Source organism: Piliocolobus tephrosceles, chromosome 4, assembly GCF_002776525.5.
Source record: "Piliocolobus tephrosceles isolate RC106 chromosome 4, ASM277652v3, whole genome shotgun sequence".
NCBI classification, from domain to species: Eukaryota; Metazoa; Chordata; class Mammalia; order Primates; family Cercopithecidae; genus Piliocolobus; species Piliocolobus tephrosceles.
The window spans coordinates 159900011-159919245 of NC_045437.1; the positions used below are offsets into that span (position 1 = coordinate 159900011).

At 37.0% G+C, this 19235-nt stretch overlaps 1 protein-coding gene across 1 annotated transcript in view; it reads right to left on the reverse strand.

Annotated features, from left to right (window-relative positions):
• Positions 1-19235, reverse strand: part of CHSY3 (chondroitin sulfate synthase 3) — a 286560-nt gene that overhangs the window by 161837 nt on the left and 105488 nt on the right. The window lies entirely within an intron of this gene.

A 19235-nucleotide genomic window follows, 5' to 3' on the forward strand; every position in this document is an offset into this window, starting at 1 on the left:
TTTATTTATTTATTTATTTATTTATTTATTTATTTATTTATTTATTTTTCATACCACTCAGAATGAGCCAAAAGACACTATCTGCTTCTTCTTACACTCCATAAATAATAGGTTTAATTCTTCTAGGATAAGCCTGCTATACTCCAGCTATTAAAATAAAAAAAGCAAAAACTATCCCTGATTTGTAGGGACATACAATGAGGCAAAAACTTTCATTCATTATTCTTACAACAAAATGTTTTATAACAAGCCTTAATTACCATTCTTTAGACCATCCTCAAATCTTCAATGGAAAGTTCAGATCCAGGGACTAGGTTTATAAACATTCTAAGAACCTAGCTCCAGGGAATAACACTAAAGCCCCCAAAGCTCTTAAAACTGTCCTGACTTAGTGAGTCCACCTGGAAGGCTCTGTGGGATTTGGCCTCAGATAATAGCTTTACTAGTATTCCAAAAATGGATACTGGAATTAAAAATGGTAAATTATTATTCACATATCAACTTTTCAAAATCAGTATTTTAAACCTTTTTGAATTAACAAGTTATTTTCAGAAAACAAAATAATAATGACTATACAGTAACATTAAAATTTTCCTATTTTTGAATAATGTTCTAAGCTCCAGTGTTATATCAGAGTTGTGGCACATGCTCCTTTTGGAAAATTAACCTCAAAATACAGTTCTAACAATAAAAGTAAGTTTACTTGACTTCCTGATAAACAAATTTTTTTTAGCATATACAGTTTTTTAAATTTAGGATTTTGTACATCATCTCTGACATAGGTTAAAGGAAATTTAAAACGCTGCCTCCATTACTAGGAGCAATTTTAAAAGTCATTAAAACTATAAACCTGTGCAAAATTGGCAAAACATCATATAACCAGAAAACTATGATATTTAAAGCTTTCTTTTTCAGTTCATTAGAACAAAATATTGAGATGAAAAAGATATTTTCGGTGAGATAATTCAAACTGTGGTTAAATACATACAAAACAATAAAAAACAGCATACCATCAACCTAGCGGATAAAGTAGAGTATCTCTTGAAAATAAGTAAGAAAATAATAAAAAATTAAAAATCAGAAAACTAATTTAGGAAAAAAATTTAAGTATAGGACAGATGCAAATATTTGTGCCTGTAGTAACTTTCATTTATAGAATTCAAAGAAAAAAGTCTAATCCACTACTTCTTACATTTTTGACTACACAAAGAAGACAGAATTTGACATGTTGTTGAATACAAGAAGTTTTTGGACTTCAACCCCTTCCCTCCCCGGCCGCCGCCCTGCCATTTCTAGCAGAAAGATGGAGTGGGGACGGGGCTTGGTTAGGAGAATCAGTTCTGTCTCTGTGCCCACGGTGGGCAGCCAATGCTGATTTTCTCTCTAATGGCTATATTACCAAGAGATTATGTTACTGGAGTTCTGGTAGATATAAAACAATATGTTAAATGAAAACTCTACAAATTTTTATTTAAAAAAAACGAGGGCTAGCTGAGAGTTTTTGGGAAGGAGCAGAAGGTGCTCAAATGTATGTATAATATATTGCAAATTAACTGCAAAATTAATATTATAAGGACTAAACAGCATAAATATATAAATTAAATGCCTCATGAACACATAGAGACCCAGTAAATTTAATTTCCTTGTGAGGCAGTGGTGTGTGTGTGGCACTAACAGTACAGGGCTTGGGGCAGACACTCTATATTCTATTAATAATACCAGCTTAGTTGCTTTGTTGATATACAACCTTGTGAAAGACCCTTCATTTTCTAAACCTCAATTTCCTGATTTGTTGAATGAGGATAGCATAGTTCTTAATACTCAGAAATGTTATGAGGATATAATAAGATTATTAAAATGTGTAGCATGAGACCTGCTAAATAATAATTAGTCTAATAAGCTGTAGTATTTATTATTGTCACACACAATCCCCATTGAGTCTGAGAGACTTGGGTAGAACAAAGTTTCTGGCTCCAAACCTCGGCAAATAGCACTTCGCTCATTTCTATGAGGATCGGGGTAACGATTTTGGCTGGGGATAAGACAGAAGTAGTAATTTCTTTACTGTGGATCATATCCAACACACAGGAAAGAAGGAGGGAAGGAGACAGAATACATAAAGAAGCAAAGACAGAGGGACAGACACAGAGAGAAGGAGGGAAAAAGAAGAGAGAGACATGAGGTGGTGAGGGATCAGTGGGACAAGCAGATGTGAGGGAGAGACAAAGAGGCAGAGAGAAAAGAGGCAGAGGGACAGAGGCAGCAAGAGAGTGACAATGAGATAAAACATAATAAGAGAGCTTTAGAAAGGGACAAAAGAAAAAAGACAGAGGGCTGGGCACGGTGGCTCACGCCTGTAATCCCAGCACTTTGGGAGGCCAAGGCGGCAGATCACGAGGTCAGGAGATCTAGACCATCCTGGCTAATGCGGTGAAACCCCGTCTCTACTTAAAATACAAATAATTAGCCAGGCGTGGTGGTGGCTGCCTGTAATCCCAGCTACGAGGGAGGCTAAGGCAGGAGAATGGTGTGAACCCAGGAGGCAGAGGTTGCAGTGAGCCGAGATTGCGCCACTGCATTCCAGCCTGGGCAACAGAGTGAGACTCCATCTCAATAAAAAAAGGAAAAAGAAAAAACATAGAGAAAAGATATGGAAACAATAAGACAGAAATAGATAATACAAAAAGTAATAAGAGAGACACTGACAGAGAGAAAGAGAGAGACAGAGATTTTTTCCAGCGCCCTCTCCAGATGAGCCCAGGACCGGGACCACCCTATACTTTTCAGTTATGTGAGATAATAAGTGTCGTTTTCACTATAGCTAATCTAATTAAGCAGCTATTACATACCAGGTGACATGTTGGATGCTTAGCCAAAATAGTAATTGTAATAATAGTTCATAGTTATTGAAAATTATGCATCTGATATTGTGCACGCCTTGTTTAATCCTCATGGTAAGCCTATTATCATATTTCTTTTAAAGGTAACATCAACGTTCACAGAGGTTGAGGTGCTCTACTAACCCCAGAGTTGCGGCTATTCTTCCTCCTAGCTATATTCTCCTTTTATAAAGTTGTTCAGGGTTTGGGCATTTCTAGATATCAAATGAAAGAGTAGATCCTTTATCTGCTATAGATTTATTAGACTCACATTATACAATTTGCTGAGTTCAGTGCCACACAGAGCTTCTTAATGCCCGCACGAAACTCCTTCCCCGTGTCTCAGGAAGTCCCATAGTGTTAGAGAACCAGAAAGGCTGCATTTGCTACTACAGTGCCTTTGGGCACAAATTTAGTCAATGTTCCTAGAGGCTGCAAGGGCAAGTCACATGAGGTTGCAACACCCTAGTGATGATGGCTGTAAACACAGGAAAAGACAGCACTAGGCGTCCCACTCCCCACTATTTTAAATTAGATTCACCTATGTACTTATGTGTGAATGCACACACACATGGCCCTTGGGAAAAAAAATATTTTTATCTCAAATTACAAAAAGGTAAACTTGCCAGTATTTTAAAAAATGTGGTAACAGAATAAAATGTTACAAGAATTTTACTTAATCACATATTATTATTTAATTCAAATTTAAATAGATTAATCTGCCAAACTTGCAGAAGGAAGGCAACTTTCTGTGATAATTTGTTTTAAAACAACTTACTTTTTAAAACACAACGTAATACAAAATGCCAAAAACAATTGCATATAATTTTAAGGGCAGTAAGATCCCATTTTCAGAGAACTCGTTTGGAACTATGATAAGTAAGCATGATATTCTTATAAGAATGCAAATTAGGTTCAAAATTATAAGGCAAAATATATTTACATCAATACCACTAAAATATATCACTGCTATTTATAGATCCCACCTGAGAGTCCATAATAATATTTTTGCTGATGTGAAACAATGAATTCTATTGAAGGAAATCCTGCTTACCAGTATTTTCAACAAGCAGTCAATTTGTTTTGAAAATTATTATCTTCCTTTACTATAGTATTTAATCATGGTGAATGCAGTTTACATTTTAATCACTTCATTGGCCCCATTTTATTACTTTTCCAAACAAAATGTGATGATTTTCAAAATGTTGGATTGGTAATTAAGAGGAGATGCTACAGATAGTCATTTCAATCTATGAATGCCATAAGAAACTGCTAAGGAGTCCATGGTCATGCAGAAATTTCAAGGAAAGAAAGGGTGGGAGGCAGAGATCAGAAATATCAGAAAAAACACATACAAACAAGTAAGTCTCCTTGGTAACATGGTTTTGTGAGGCAACAAGGCCCTATGAAATTTCCTTCACATCACTTCACTTTTCTTCTTCATTGTACTAGTCCTTAGAGTCGCCAGAATCTCTTACCTAAATGCCTGCAAGGGGCTATCCGTATTAGTAAAACTGGCCTCTCCTTGCTTCATTCTTGGCCTTTCAATCCATTCTCAATGGTGGTCAAAACGAATTAAGCACAAACCAGATGATACCTGCTATAGTCTGAAGGTTTGTGTCCCATCTCAAATCTGTATGTTGAGTCCAAATGCACAATGGGATCATATTTGGACATGCATGGGGTCTTTGAGAGCAAATTAGGTCATGAAGGCAGAATCCTCATGAATGGAGTTAGTACATTTATCAAGACATCCCAGGGAGTTCCCTGGCCCTTCTACCATGGGAGGACACAGCCCAAAGACAGCTGTCTATGACTCAGAAACCAGGCCTTCAACAGACACCAAATCTACTGGTGCCTTGATCTGGGACTTCTCAGCCTCCAGAACTGTGAGAAATAAATTTTGGTTGTTTAGAAACTACCTAGTTTATGGTACTTTGTTAGAGCAGCCCAAGCAGACTAAGACAATACCACTGTTCCTCTTTGATTCTGTGGCTTTTTTTGTTATAGGGCAAATCTTTTTTTTGTGAGCCAGAACCCCACCTGATCTGGCTCCTCCTGTCGGCCCTCCAGCTTGTCTGAGTTCCTTACTTCCTTCTCTTTGACTACACAGGCCTTCTTTCCCAGCTGGTTTCCAGCACTGTACCTTTTGCATGTTGCTTCTTTTGCACAGAACACTCTTTGCTGGATTTTTCATATGGCTAATTTCACCAGGTCTCAACCTAAAGGTTAATTCCTTAGAGAAAATTTCACTGATCCCTATACCAAATCCAAATTAGAATCCTTTCACCATTACTTCTCATACAAAGCCAAATTAAGGGGCTGACCAGCCTGAGAGATGTTCATAACATTAAATCCATAAAGCACCCTAATACAACACTGAAAATAAGTTTTACATAATGGAGAAAAATGTGTTATATGAAAATACTTCTCAAGGGAATAACTCTATTTTAGTTTCCACTATATAACCTGCTTCACGCCATAAATCAATCACTCATCAAACATTTGCTGAATCAATAAATACAGATTAATAAAACTGAACTCAATTCCAGCCCAGCTACTCTTTTGATCCTGTGCAACATTAAAACTCAGATAATTTATTTGTAAAGTTGGAATCAAAAGAATAGCTCTCCAGCCTCTTTTACGGTGTTTTCCAATGGATTAAATGAGATATAAAATGTGAAAAAGTGTCTTAACTCTGTAAAACACTTTTCAATGTGTCAACATCGTTAACCTAATCAGTCATTCCTAGGAAGGTCTCATATATTTCTTTTTGCGGAGATAATTGGAACTGGGGTTGGGAGGGCTAGATATGTGCTCAATAATATAAAATACCTTTACAACTGTCCTATTACCAACATAAGTTTATACACTGTAGTTTACAAAGTGATATTAGGGAGCAGTCTGAATTTGCCTATCTCAAATTGTAGATTATTTGCCAAGAATTTCTAATCTCTGACCACTTCTCTAGGTATGTAGAAGGAAATTAACTCTCCATATTGTTAATATGAAATCAGCAAAAGTACATTTTATAAAACATAATTTGATTGACTATCTTGTATTGTCCTTAATAGGGGTTAAAACAGATTAGATGTCACATGAAAGAGCGGCACACTTCAGAAAGTCAGGGTCAGAGTCTGCACATTCTTTTTTTCCCTACAAATAAACAGTTCCCAAACTAATTGCCCGAAAATTCAAAGTAGGAAAGGCACTTTCCCTACATTAACCAAGTAAAGGCTCAACAAAATACAGACTGCTGCAATGGGCTTCTGTATTTAAAAGATTTGGATGAACAACTGTCATTTTTAAATCTTATCAAACTCATTTAAATTAGATTATATCAATAATGGAAAAGCTAAAGAAAATAACTTTATATTTTATTTCTAATGTGGAAAGAATTTAGGTTCTCCCTGGGGGTGGGGGTTACACAATTACAAAACAGGCAAGGAGAAAGCCTTTAAAAAAGCAAGATTGGCTTTTTTATTTTTGCCATCAATCATAGGGAAGGATGAGGACAACATCTGATTATTAAATAGGAGATATAAGTCCTACCCAGAAGAAGTGTCTACATTGATTGCATATTTTAAGTGGAATAAACTGTTTAAAAACTTTAAGAGTTGCTACCAATACCTAGTATTAGGAAAATGTGATACAGTAGTTCATGCCAAAAAGCTTGTATTTCCTTTTAAAGAGTTATTTTGGAGAAAAAAAAATGGTCTTACTGTGTTATGTTTAAATAAGGTGTCCTGTAATGCTGTGTATTTAGAGAACAAGCATTTCCTCCTATCTGAGGCTAAACTGTCTTACTCATTTTTCCTCTCTGTACACTTTATAACACATGAGACCAAAAAAAAACAGAAAAGGGTGGAGGGTGTTACATGTAAGCCTTGGGTGTTAATTTCTTCAGCACTGTTCTCAGGACTGTCTTTAAAACCCTGTGATGATGGTTTTAGACTTTAGCATCCTTTATTTACTGCTTACACACATTTTACTGAAAAATTGAAACTCTGAAGACATTTAGGCCCAATGATTAGCTCTCACTGAACCTTGGTTGGGCTCTTCTGTACTTTAAACGCATTAGTTTTAAATAGTTGATGAAATTCTTATAAACACCCTTCAAGCATTTACAAAATTTCTTTCCCATTATATTTTCATGTATTCTTGCTTTATATTTATCTTCCCAATACTAATTGTGAGGCAAACTGGGAAACTGACCTCTGAAAAAGTAAAAGTACAGCATGATCAGAATCAAAGGCTAGATTATGGTCCCTTCTTTCTTATGTCATTTCTGGAGAAGAAATGTATTCCAAAAAATCCCTTCCCATTTACTAGATTCCCTATAACTGGGTTTCCTAACATCTGTAAACAACTACAGCCTCTTTTTTTTTTTCTTCCTGTGGGGAAAACAAAACCTAAGAAACAAAACTCAAGGACTAGACCTCATCTGTATAGATTTTTCCCACTTCTAAAAAAAGAATTGAAGGTTTCATTATCTAAGAGTGAAAATCACTCTGACCTGGAACATTCTGGAAGTTATTATGAAATGTTTCAAGAATTTTGAGAGGTCTTCTCTAGGAATATCCAAGGACATTCTAGCCATTGTTTATGGTTCTCAGTCTATCTCAAGTTTATGAGTCCATCATTATTTAACTTTACCCTTTTCCCAAATATAACAAATACAGGGCATATTTTTATACTCTGAATTTTAAGTGAATTAAATTTCACATTTTGCTGGAAGTTTCATAGACCCCTTTTAGAAAACTGAACACACAAAGGCAAGAAGAGAAATAACTATTTTATATTTATCTTACATTTACTGTAAGGTATAAATACTATTAATTTTTAAATATATTCCAAAATAACATGCAAGTTAGGAAGGCAACATTTAAATAATATGATTTCATGGAAGGTATCTGAATAAATGACCAAGGATTAAATGTAAAATCATTAAATTATCTGCTGAGATTGTAATTTATTAAGTTTATCATTTCACTCCCTGGTCAAAAATGTATTTTTAAAAATAAATTATAAATTACAATTGATCAAACAGGGTCACAAAAAGAAGGCAAGATGTCATTGACAGAATAAATAGAATTGGTACTGCTCTCAAAGACTTACCTAATTTTTAACTGTGCTAGGATCAAATGTAAACATATATATAATTTACTATTTACTATTTTAGGTACATTATCAGTGGTGGTATTAATAGCAGCGATACAAACATAATGTTATGTATAGAGACCAAAGGAGTTTCTGAGTACAATACTTAGTCATGATTACTTACTAACATCATGTATTAATGCTAATATCTGCTAACGATGTAACTATACTACAGAATAGTGTGACTCACAAACACATGAAAATTAAAGTTCAATAATTGCCATGGTAAACCCTAATTACTGAGAATAACAAGCTAGTATAGGTGGAAATAGATATTCATTAATCCCCTGGATATAGAATTAAATTATTTCTACATTAATACTATAAATCAAATTGTCGAATTCATCCAGCCCTCCCCGGAGGGTATTTCAAAAAGCAAAGTCAGTCTTTCAGAACACAGAAGAAATTGAATCTACTTTCCCAGCAAATGACCTAATTCATACATACAAATAAAGAATAATGATTTCAGTTAATTATTCCTGTACTCCATGGATCTGACTACACATGGATCTTTCCAATAGATGGCACATAATTACATATATTGGCAAGACAATGAGTAAACAATAGAAATGATGACTATCTCCTTTTTAATTTTATTGAAACCCCAGTTAGAAAAGTGAAAGTCTTCATAACCCTGAGAGCTGTAGTATATTTTGAAAATATCACATATTTGTGCCTTTCACATTTTCTAAATATTTATTACACATGCAAATTTACATAGTGCTTATCTTCTTATTATAAGTGAAATAGCACTGGGTAAGACAAATTAACTAAAGTAGAAAAAGCATTAAAACATATTATAGTTTTGGCTATATTTGACAGAATAAACTTTTATGATGTTTGTATATATGTATGTGTGTGTGTGACAGTGCGAGAAGGGGGAAAAAGAAAAACAGGTTGTGTGAACATTCTTTCCTGGTTAAACAAGTAGAAAGCTCCATTACCATGGAAACTGACAAGAAAAACAATTCTTATTTATTTTCTATTTATTCTCTCCTGATATTTAGTAGGATATGAAGAAAAGATCAGAATGTATTGATTCAGTGAAAACAGGAATTCCATTATAAATAAAAATAATAGTAATTCAAAAACTCTCCAATATGCTGGTTAGGTATTATTACCATTTGGGGCATGTTACTAGTGGTGGTAGTAAGGGCAGCAATATAACAAGTGTAGGCACAGGCAAATGTTTCTTAGTGCAATATTAGCCATGGCCCATTAGCTAAGACTTTGTAAATAATGCTGATATATGCTTATTGGGATTGTGAATCAGGACAAGATTCTGGTGACTAAACCCATCATCTTAAGCAAATAATAAAAAATATGAGAGAAGAAGCTACATAAATATTGGTAATATAACATCAAATAAACAAAAGTCCCATCTCCTAGTTTTACCATCTTGGCAGATGTCTTTCATCCATTTATTGGTCAGGCAAATATACTTGGACATTTGCTACACCAAATACTGAGGACACAGCACTGAATAAAACATGGCTCATTCTCTTAAGAATATACTATAGAGTTGAGAAGCAAAAAACACATAAATAACTGAAAATACTACGGTGTGGAGGGGGTTAGATCAAGACATGCACAAGGACAAATATGAGCCCAGATTTTAAGCATCTCGACAGACTGAGCAGGGGACAGGGGAAGAGGCAATAGATTTCTTAGAGAAATTACATACACACTTCATGAGTTATTGCTTAGGTGAGCATCCTGACCAATAACTTATGCAGTGGGTGAAGATTCCTAGGCTAGACTCCCACAACCTCTGATTCTGTATATCTGGGCAACTGTTTGGGAACCCACATTTTTAATATGCATCTCAGGTGATTCAGATACACATGGTCCTGAACGGAGAAAGACTGCTTTGAAGGGGCAGTGTGGAAAAGTCATGGAGAGGTATAGAAAGCTTTCTTCAAGCAACAGAGTTTAAACTTTAATCAAAAGGATGTGGAGGAGCCAGAGGAAAAAATACATATATATATTTTTTGAGATGAAGTCTTGCTCTGTTGCCCAGGTTGGAGTGCAATGGCGCGATCTCGGCTCACTACAACCTCTGCCTCCCAGGTTCCAGCGATTCTCCTCCCTCAGCCTCCCGAGTAGCTGGGACTACAGGCACCAGCCATCACACCCTGCTAATTTTTTTTTTTTTTTTTGTATTTTTAGTAGAGATGGGGTTTCACCATGTTGTCCAGGCTGGTCTCTAACTCCTGACCTCGAGTGATGCACCTACTTTACCCTCCCAAAGTGCTGGGATTACTGGCGTGAGCCACTGCACCTGGCCCAGAGAAAAAAAAATTAATTTGAGAAATAGGAGGGTTGAATTTATATTTAGCAAGATCTCACAGGCAACACTGTAGAGAAAGTATATGAATCTCACTCTAAATGTCAATAACTCATGAAAATCAGATGTTCTAATATTCCTTAGTACAATGCTAATTGGGGCTTATCTCCCATAATTATAATGCATACTAAATCAATGCAAATCCCTAACATTTTCCTAAAGCATATCTAAAATATCTACAAGTTCTAATTTACTGATAAAACAATATGATCGCCAAACTACATAGTTTTGTGAAAAGTAAAAGGGCCTCTCATAGTGTGAGTGACATGAGAGATGCAAAAACCTTTAGTTGATGCTCAGACTGATGCACCTCCACTGAATAAGAAATTTATAAAATTTTCTGATACAAACATCAAGTGAAGCACCTATGAAATTGTAGCTGTAAAAACTAAGAGACATTCCACCAGGTAAAGATAAACCAGGTCGTTATTTTGAGGGGTAAGCCTGCTTAAAAACCAGAGAGACTAAACAAAGCAGACTAATTAGGTGGGAAATGCAGTGATCTAAGTGAGAAGGGATACAGACTTGAACTAAGGAAGAGGGGACCAAGTGGTGACACAGGACATTAGTGATGGGACCAAGTGATATTAAGGATATAAGATCAACAACATGAATAGTTGGGGGAATGCATGAGTATCAAGAAGCAAAAGATAACTGCCCAGGTTTCTGGGCTGGGTGATTGGGTACTTTATGTTGCCATTCACAGAAATAAAGAATACATGAGAAGAGTAAGGAAAAGAGAATGGAAAAATTAGTTGTTTTAGAATTTATATTAAAGTCTAATAATATTACCACATTGATGGTAATTATGTAAGCAATCATTCTTCAAACAAGCATGTGTAAAATTAGTTATTTAAGTGAGAATGCAATGCATTTTAGAAAAAAAATTTTTCTACACAATTGTTTTTGTCTGTTTTGTGTTGCTATAAAGAAATAGCTGAGACTGGGTAATTAATAAAGGGTTTAATTTAGCTTATGGTTCTGCAGGCTGTACGAGAAACATGGTGGCAGCATCTGCTTGGTTTCTGTTGAGGGTCTTTGGGCTGCATGAAAACATGGCAGAGATGGCCCGAGGGGAAGCAGGCACACATGCAAAGAGGGATCAAGGCTGAGGGCATCCTGGCTTTATAGCAACCCACTCTCAAGGAAATGAATCCATGCACTTGAGAACTGAACCAGTAATAAGGGTGAGAACTCACTAACCTAGAAGGGCAATGAGCCCTTCATGAACGGTCTGCCCCCATGACCCAAACAACCTTCCACCAGAAAACATCATCAAACATCACCACACTAAGGAACAAATTTCAATGTAAGATTTGGTGCGGACAAACAAACTCTATCTAAACCATAGCAATGATGTATTAGGACAGAGCCACAAAACACGGACAAGCCTGACCAATAGTTAAAATACATAAAGCCATTTGATAAATAGCAAAAGTCCTAGAAATGTGTTTGACCTAATATAAATATAACCATGACAAAATTCTTTGCAATGAGAAAAGATTTAGAAGCACAAAAGCCACAGCGCTATTGGCAAAGCATAGATAGAGACAGAAGCAGAGAACTAAAAAAGTATTTATTGCCTCAATTACTAGGACCATTTCAAAGTTATTCACGAAGTGCGTTAAATAGTTGGAGATGCAGGGGTGATTGTAATTTAAACAATTACATTTCTGAATACTTGTTAAAACATCAGGAGGTGTGTATCTGGGCAAGAGGCATTGCAATTTATTTGGCAAATAAAGACTTAGTATAGTTCACTAAGATAGTGAAAGAAGATTTAAACAATAAGATTTAAAATCTTATTTGTAAAAAATACGATTATTTTGTAAAAAATAAGATTAACTTTTTTGTAGAAAATAAGATTTTTTTTTTTTACAAATAAGAATGTGAAATCACATTCTCTCTTTAAAGAGAAAAAGAAAATCGTTGAATGAGGAGCAATTTGTCTATTAAAAAACAAAAGAACCTAAAGATGTACCTCTGCAATCTACTTTGATTCTCTTCAATGGCAAGATCCACATAAGGTTACCAGATAGTGGGCACCCATCTGTGACCCCCAGGCCACTCAACAGGAAACACAACAGTTACTACAAAGCTATTATGTATCTGTTAACCTCATTCTCTCAAAAGTAGTGTCCTTGTTCAAAGAGGTTTCTAGAGGATTATAACTGGTTTTCTCATCTCAAGATATCATAAAAGAAAATGCAAACAATGCTGTTTTTCTTCCTTTCTAGAGTTCTTATGTTAAATCTACTCCTTAATATCTCCATGATGTTTTAGTTAAATACTTTTAAAAGCTACATTTTACTAACTTTATATATTGCAACAAAAGATTATTAGTAGGACATTTAAAAATTTTTACTTCAGTATGTTAATATTCAACTGGTCTAAAGAAAATAATAAAATAAGTAAATATAAACTTCACTTAAGAGCAAGGAATATGGAGTGAGATTTCCTCCAAAGAGATTTTTTTTTTAAACCTGACAAATTTGCATATTGAATAAAACAGGAAAATAAGAACTTCTCGGGAGATGAGTAGCTTTTTCTTTTTCATTATCTTTCACTACCATCAGGATTAGAAAGTACACTACCCTAACCTTCCCGATCCCAGACCCCTCCATCCGGCCACCACACCTGTGCCTGCAAACTGTTAAAAACCTACTGGAGAGGCAGTGGGAAGTTTAATGATCTGAGAAAGCCTGGAGCAATGAAGAGACTAGTTTGACAGGGGATCTCAAGTTTGGAGTGAGGAAAAAGCAGCAGAATTCTAATCATCATGCAGCTGCCAAACTCTAGAATATCTGAGACTGGCAGCAACCTGAACACTGACCATACACTCGAACTTCCACACCTGCATAGCATGAATATAAAATATGCAAACAAATAAAAAAACAAAAAAAAAAAAAACAAAAAAAAAACTGCCAGCAGTATCCTCTTTGTCCAAGCACTTCAAACCACTACAAAGAAACTAATTTTAAAAAGTAGAACCTTCATAAATCAGGCTTATATCAGTGTCTTCCAATTCCCATGGCTTTGCATTCATCCTGGTCCTTATCTCATGGCTGAATGTTTACAGCAGTCTCCTCAAAAACCCAAATATCTTCAGACTCTCACCAGTATTACCTATACTATACCCCCTATCAAGACCCATTTTCCTAATGTGTCGGTTGATCATCCTCTCTCTAGCAGTACCTTCCCATTCTCCTCTACTGTCTCAAAAGCCGTTAAAGTGATGGTGTCCATTGCCACTAAACAAAATCCAAGCTGGAATTCTAGATCTAATGTAACACACCTAGTATAGTCGCATGCCTAATTAACATGTAATATGATCTCTATATTTCAGACATGTTAGAGACTGTCCTTTCCTTGATTAATAATACTAATTGGTCGGGCACGGTGGCTCACACCTGTAATCCCAGTACTTTGGGAGGCCAAGGTGGGCGGATCACCTGAGGTTAGGAGTTCGAGACCAGCCTGGCCAACATAGGAAAACACCACCTCTACTAAACATACAAAAAATTAGCTGGGCATGGTGGCAGGCCCCTGTAATCCCAGCTACTTGGGAGGCTGAGGCAGGAGAATCACTTGAACCCAGAAGGCACAGGTTGTAGTGAGCCGAGATCGCGCCATTGCACTCCAGCCTGTGGGACAAGAGTGAGACGTCGTCTCAAAAAATAGTAATACAATAAAATAAAATAAAATAAAATAAAACTGCTAATAATGATATTTGAAAATGATGGACAAAATCATCAGCCCTGTTATATCACTTTATGTGTTCACTCCAGACACTGTCTACATACAATATGGATAGGCTTATATCCCCAACTATGTGTCTTCTCTCCCCTTTTAAGTGGAAAATTCTTTTGTTTCTTCCAAATTTTATACATGTGCAGATTTGTTACATGGGTGAATTGTGTGACATTGGGGTTTGGTGTAAAATTACTTCATCACCAGGTAGAGACCATAGTACGCAACAGGTAGTTTTTTGATCCTTACCATCCTTCCTTCCACCTTCAAGTAGGCTCAGGTTGTCGATTGTTCCCTTCTTTGTGTCAATATGTCCTAAATGTCTAGCTTGTATTTATGAGTGACAATATGTGGTACTTGGTTTTCCGTTCCTGCATTAATTCACTGAAGATAATGGCCACCAGCTGCGTCCATGCTGCTGTCAAGGACATGATTTCATTCATTTTTATGGTTGTGTAGTATTCTACGGTATATATATACCACATTTTCTTTCATCCAATCCACTGTTAATGGGCACCTAGGGTGATTCTATGTCTTTGCTATGGTGTCTAGTGCAGAGATGAACATACAGGTGCATGTATCTTTACAGTAGAACGATTTCTATCCCTTTGGGTATATACTCAGTAATGGGATTGATGGGTTGAATCGTAGTTCTAAGATCTTTGAGAAATCTTTAAAATTCTTTCCATCGTGACTGAACTAATTTGCATTCCCTCCAGCATTGTGTATGTGTTCTCCTTTCTCCACAACCTCACCAGCATCCCTTAATTTTTGGCTTTTTAATAATATGCATTCTGACTCATGTCAGATCAAAATTCAATGTGGTTTTGATTTGCATTTCCCTAATGATAAGTGATGCTGAACATTTTTTTCATATGCTTGTTGACCCTGTGTATGTCTTCTTTTGTGAAGTGTCTGTTCATGTCCCTTGCCCATTTTTTAATGAAGTTGTTTTTAGCTTGTTAATTTAAGTTCCTGTATTAGCCCATGCTCATACTGCTATAAAGATATACCTGATACTGGGTCATTTATAAAGAAAATAAGTTTAATTCACTCAGTTCCACAGGCTGTATGGGAGACATGACTGAGGGGCCTCAGGAAACTTTAATCATGGCAGAAGATGAAGGGAAAGCCAGCATATCTTCATATGACAGCAGGAGAGACAGAGAGTGAAGGGGGAAGTGCCACACACTATTAAACCATCAGATCTCATGAGCAAAACTCACTATCTCGAGAAAAACAAGGGGGGAATCCACCTCATCATCCAATCACCTGCCACCAGGTTCCTCCTCTAACATTGGGAATTACAATTCAACATGAGATTTGAGTGGAGACACAGAGCCAAACCATATCAGTTTCTTATATATTTTATACATGTTTGACCTTTGTCAGATGTATAGTTTGCAAATATTTTCTCCCATTCTGTAGGATGTCTGTTTACTCTGTTGACAGTTTTTTTTTGCAGTGCAAAAGCTCTTTAGTTTAATTAGGTCCTACTTGTCAATTTTTGGTTTTGTTGTAATTGCTTTGGGAGTCTTTATCATGAAACTTTTGCTGGGGCTGATGTTCAGAATAGTATTTCCTAGAATTTTTTCTAGGATTTTTAAAGCTTTAAGTCTTTCATTTACATCTTTAATCCTTCTTGAGTTAATTTTTACATACGGCTGATATCGTTTGGCTTTGCCCCAACCCAAATCTCATTCAGAATTGTAGTTCCCATTCTCCTCGCATGTCACTGGACGGACCTCATGGGAGGTAATTAGATTGTAGGGGAGATTCCCCTATGCTGTTCTCATGATAGTGAGTTCTCACAAGATCTGACAGTTATGAGTGTCTGGCATTTCCCCATCTGGCCTGGCACTCAATCTCTCTCCTGCTGTCCTGTGAAGAGGTGCTTTCCACCATGATTGTAAGTTTACTGAGGTCTCCCTAGCCATGTGAAACTGTGAGTCAATTAAACCTCTTTTCTTTATAAATTACCCACTTTGGGGTATTTCTTCATAGCAGCCTGAAAATGGAGTAATACAGTAAATTGGTACCAGGAGAGGGTGCTGCTGTAAAGATACCTGAAAATATGGAAGCGACTTTAGAACTGGGTAACAAACAGGTGTTGGAACAGTTTGGAGGGCTCAGAAGAAGACAGAAAAATGTGGGACAGTTGGAACATCCTAGAGACTTTTTGAATGGCTTTGACCAAAATGCTGATAGTGACATGGACAATGAGGTAGAAGTAAAGGTGGTCTCAGATGGAGATGAGAAACTTCTTGGGAAACAGAGCAAAGGTGACTCTTGCAATGCTTTAGCAGAGACTGGTGGTATTGTGCCATGCTTTAGGGATCTGTGGAACTTCAAACTTGAAAGAGATGATTTAGGGTATCTGCTAGAAGAAATTTCTAACTGGCAAAGCATTCAAGAGGAAGCAGAGCATAGCAGTTTGGAAAATTTGCAGCCTGATGATTTGATAAAAAAAGAAAAACCCATTTTCTGGGAAGAAATTCAAACTGGCTGCAGAAATTTGCGTAAGTATCAAGGAGCCAAATGTTAATCACCAAGACAATGGGGAAACCTTCTCCAGGGCATGTCAGAGACTTAATTGCAACCCTCCCATTGCAGGCCTGGAGGCCTGGGAAGGAAAAGGATTTCATGAGCTAGGTCAAGGGCTCCTCTGCTCTGTGCAGCCTCAGGACATGGTGCCCTGCATCCCAGCTGCTCCAGCTAAAAGGGACTAAGGTACAGCTGGGGGCCATTGTTTCAGAGCGTGCAAGCCTCAAGCCTTGGCAGTCTCCACGTGGTGTTGGGTCAGAGTGTACAAAAAGTCACAACTGTGGTTGGGGAACCTCTCCTTAGATTTCAGAAGATGTATGGAAATGGCTGGATGTCCAGGCAGAAGTTTGCTGCAGGGGCAGAGCCCTTATGAAGAATATCTGCTAGGGCAAGTGTAGAAGTGAAATGTGGGGTTGGAGCCCCCAGACGGAGTCTCCACTAGGTCATTGCCTGGTGGAGCTCTGAGAAGACGGTCACTATCCTCCAGACCCCAGAATGGTAGATCCACCAAGAGCTTACACTATGTGCCTGTGCAAGCCAGGGACACTAAAAGCCAGCTTGTGAAAGCAGCCAGGAGGGGGGCTGTACCCTGCAAAGCCACAAAGGTGGAGCTCTCCAAGACCATGGAAACCCGCCTCTTGCATCAGTGAGACATGGAGTTAAAGGAAATCATTTTAGGACTCTAAGGTTTAATAACTGGCCTGTTGGATCTCAGACTTGCATGGGTCCAGTAGCCCCTTTGTTTTCACTAATTTCTCTAATTTGGAATGGGTGTATTTACCCATTGCTTGTATCCCCATTGTATCTAGGATGTAACAAACTTGCTTTTGATTTTATAGGCTCATAGGTGGAAGGGACTTGCCTTGTCTCAGATGAGAATTTGGACTTGCACTTTTGAGTTAATGCTGGAATGAGTTAAGACTTTTTTGCAGACTTTTGGGAAGGCATGACTTGGGTGTTTTGAAATGTGAGGACATGAGATTTGTGAGGGGCCAGGAGCAAAATGATATGGTTTGGCTGTGCTGCCACCCAAATCTCATCTTGAATTATAGTTCCCAAAATCCCCATGTGTCACACGAGGAACCTTATGGGAGGTGATTAGTTTGTGGGGGTAGTTCCCCCATGCTGTTCTCATGATAGCAAGTGAGTTCTTATGAGACTGGATGGTTTATAAGCATCTGGAATTTCCCAGCTGGCACTCATTCTCTCTCATGCTGCCCTGTAAAGAGGTGCCTTCCACCATGATTGTAAGTTTCCTGCGGTCTCCTTAGCTATGTGGAACTGTGAATCAATTAAACCCCTTTTCTTTATAAATTACCTAGTCTCAATCACAGTAGCATGAGAATGGACTAAAACAATGGTGAAAGGAAGGAGTACAGTTCAATCATCAGCAAATGACTAGCCATCTATCCCAGTATTATGTATGGAATAAACAGTCCTTTCCCTAGTGCTTATTTTTGTTGGCTTTGTATAAGATCAGACGGTTGTAGGTGTGCACCTTTATTTGTGGGTTCTTTAACCTGTCCCATTGGTCTATGTGTCTGTTTTTGTATCAGAACCACGCTGTTTTGGATACTGTAGCACTGTATTGTAGTTTGACTCCTGGTAGTGTTATGCCTCTGGCTTTGCTCTGTTTGCTTATGATTGCTTTGATTATTCAGGCTCTTTTTTGGATCCACATGAATATTAAAATATTTTTTTCTGTTTCTTTGAAAAATGTCATGGGTAGTTTGATAGAAAGACCATTGAAACTTTAAATTGCTGTGTGGAGTATGGCCACTGATTCTTCCTATCCATGAGCATGGGATGTTTTTCCATTTGTTTGTGTCATTCTGATTTCTTTGGACAGTGTTTTGTAATTCTTCTTATAGAAATCCTTCACCTCCCTGGTTAGCTGTATTCCCAGGTATCTTCTTTTTGTGGCTCTTGTGAATGGAATTGTGTTCTTGATTTGGCTCTCAGCTTGAATGTTATTTGTGTATAGAAACACTGATTTATATACATTGCTTTTCTATGCTGAGACTTTGCTGAAGTTATTTATCAGATCTAGGAGCCTTTGGGCAGAGACCATGGCATTTTCTAAGTACAAAATCATAAAGTAGAGATAGTTTGATTTCCTATCTTCCTATTTGGATGCCTTTTATTTATTTCTTTTGCCTGATTGCTCTGGCTAAGACTTCCATTACTATGTTGAATAGAAGTGGTCAGAGCAGTCATCTTGGCCTTCTTCCAGTTCTCAAAGGAACGCTTCCAGGTTTTGCCCATTCAGTATGATGTTGGCTGTTGGTTTGTAATAGGTGACTCCTATTATTTTGAGGTATGTACCCTTGATGACTAGTTTGCTGAGGGTTTTTAACATGAAGGAATGTTGAATTTTATTGAAAGACTTTTCAGCATCTATTGGGATGACCATGTGGTGTTTGTTTTTAGTTCCGTTTATGTGATGAATCACATTTATTGATTTGCATATGTTCAACTAACCATGCATCTCACAAATAAAACTTACTTGATCATGGCGGATTAGCTTTTTCGTGTGCTGTCAGATTTGGTTTGCT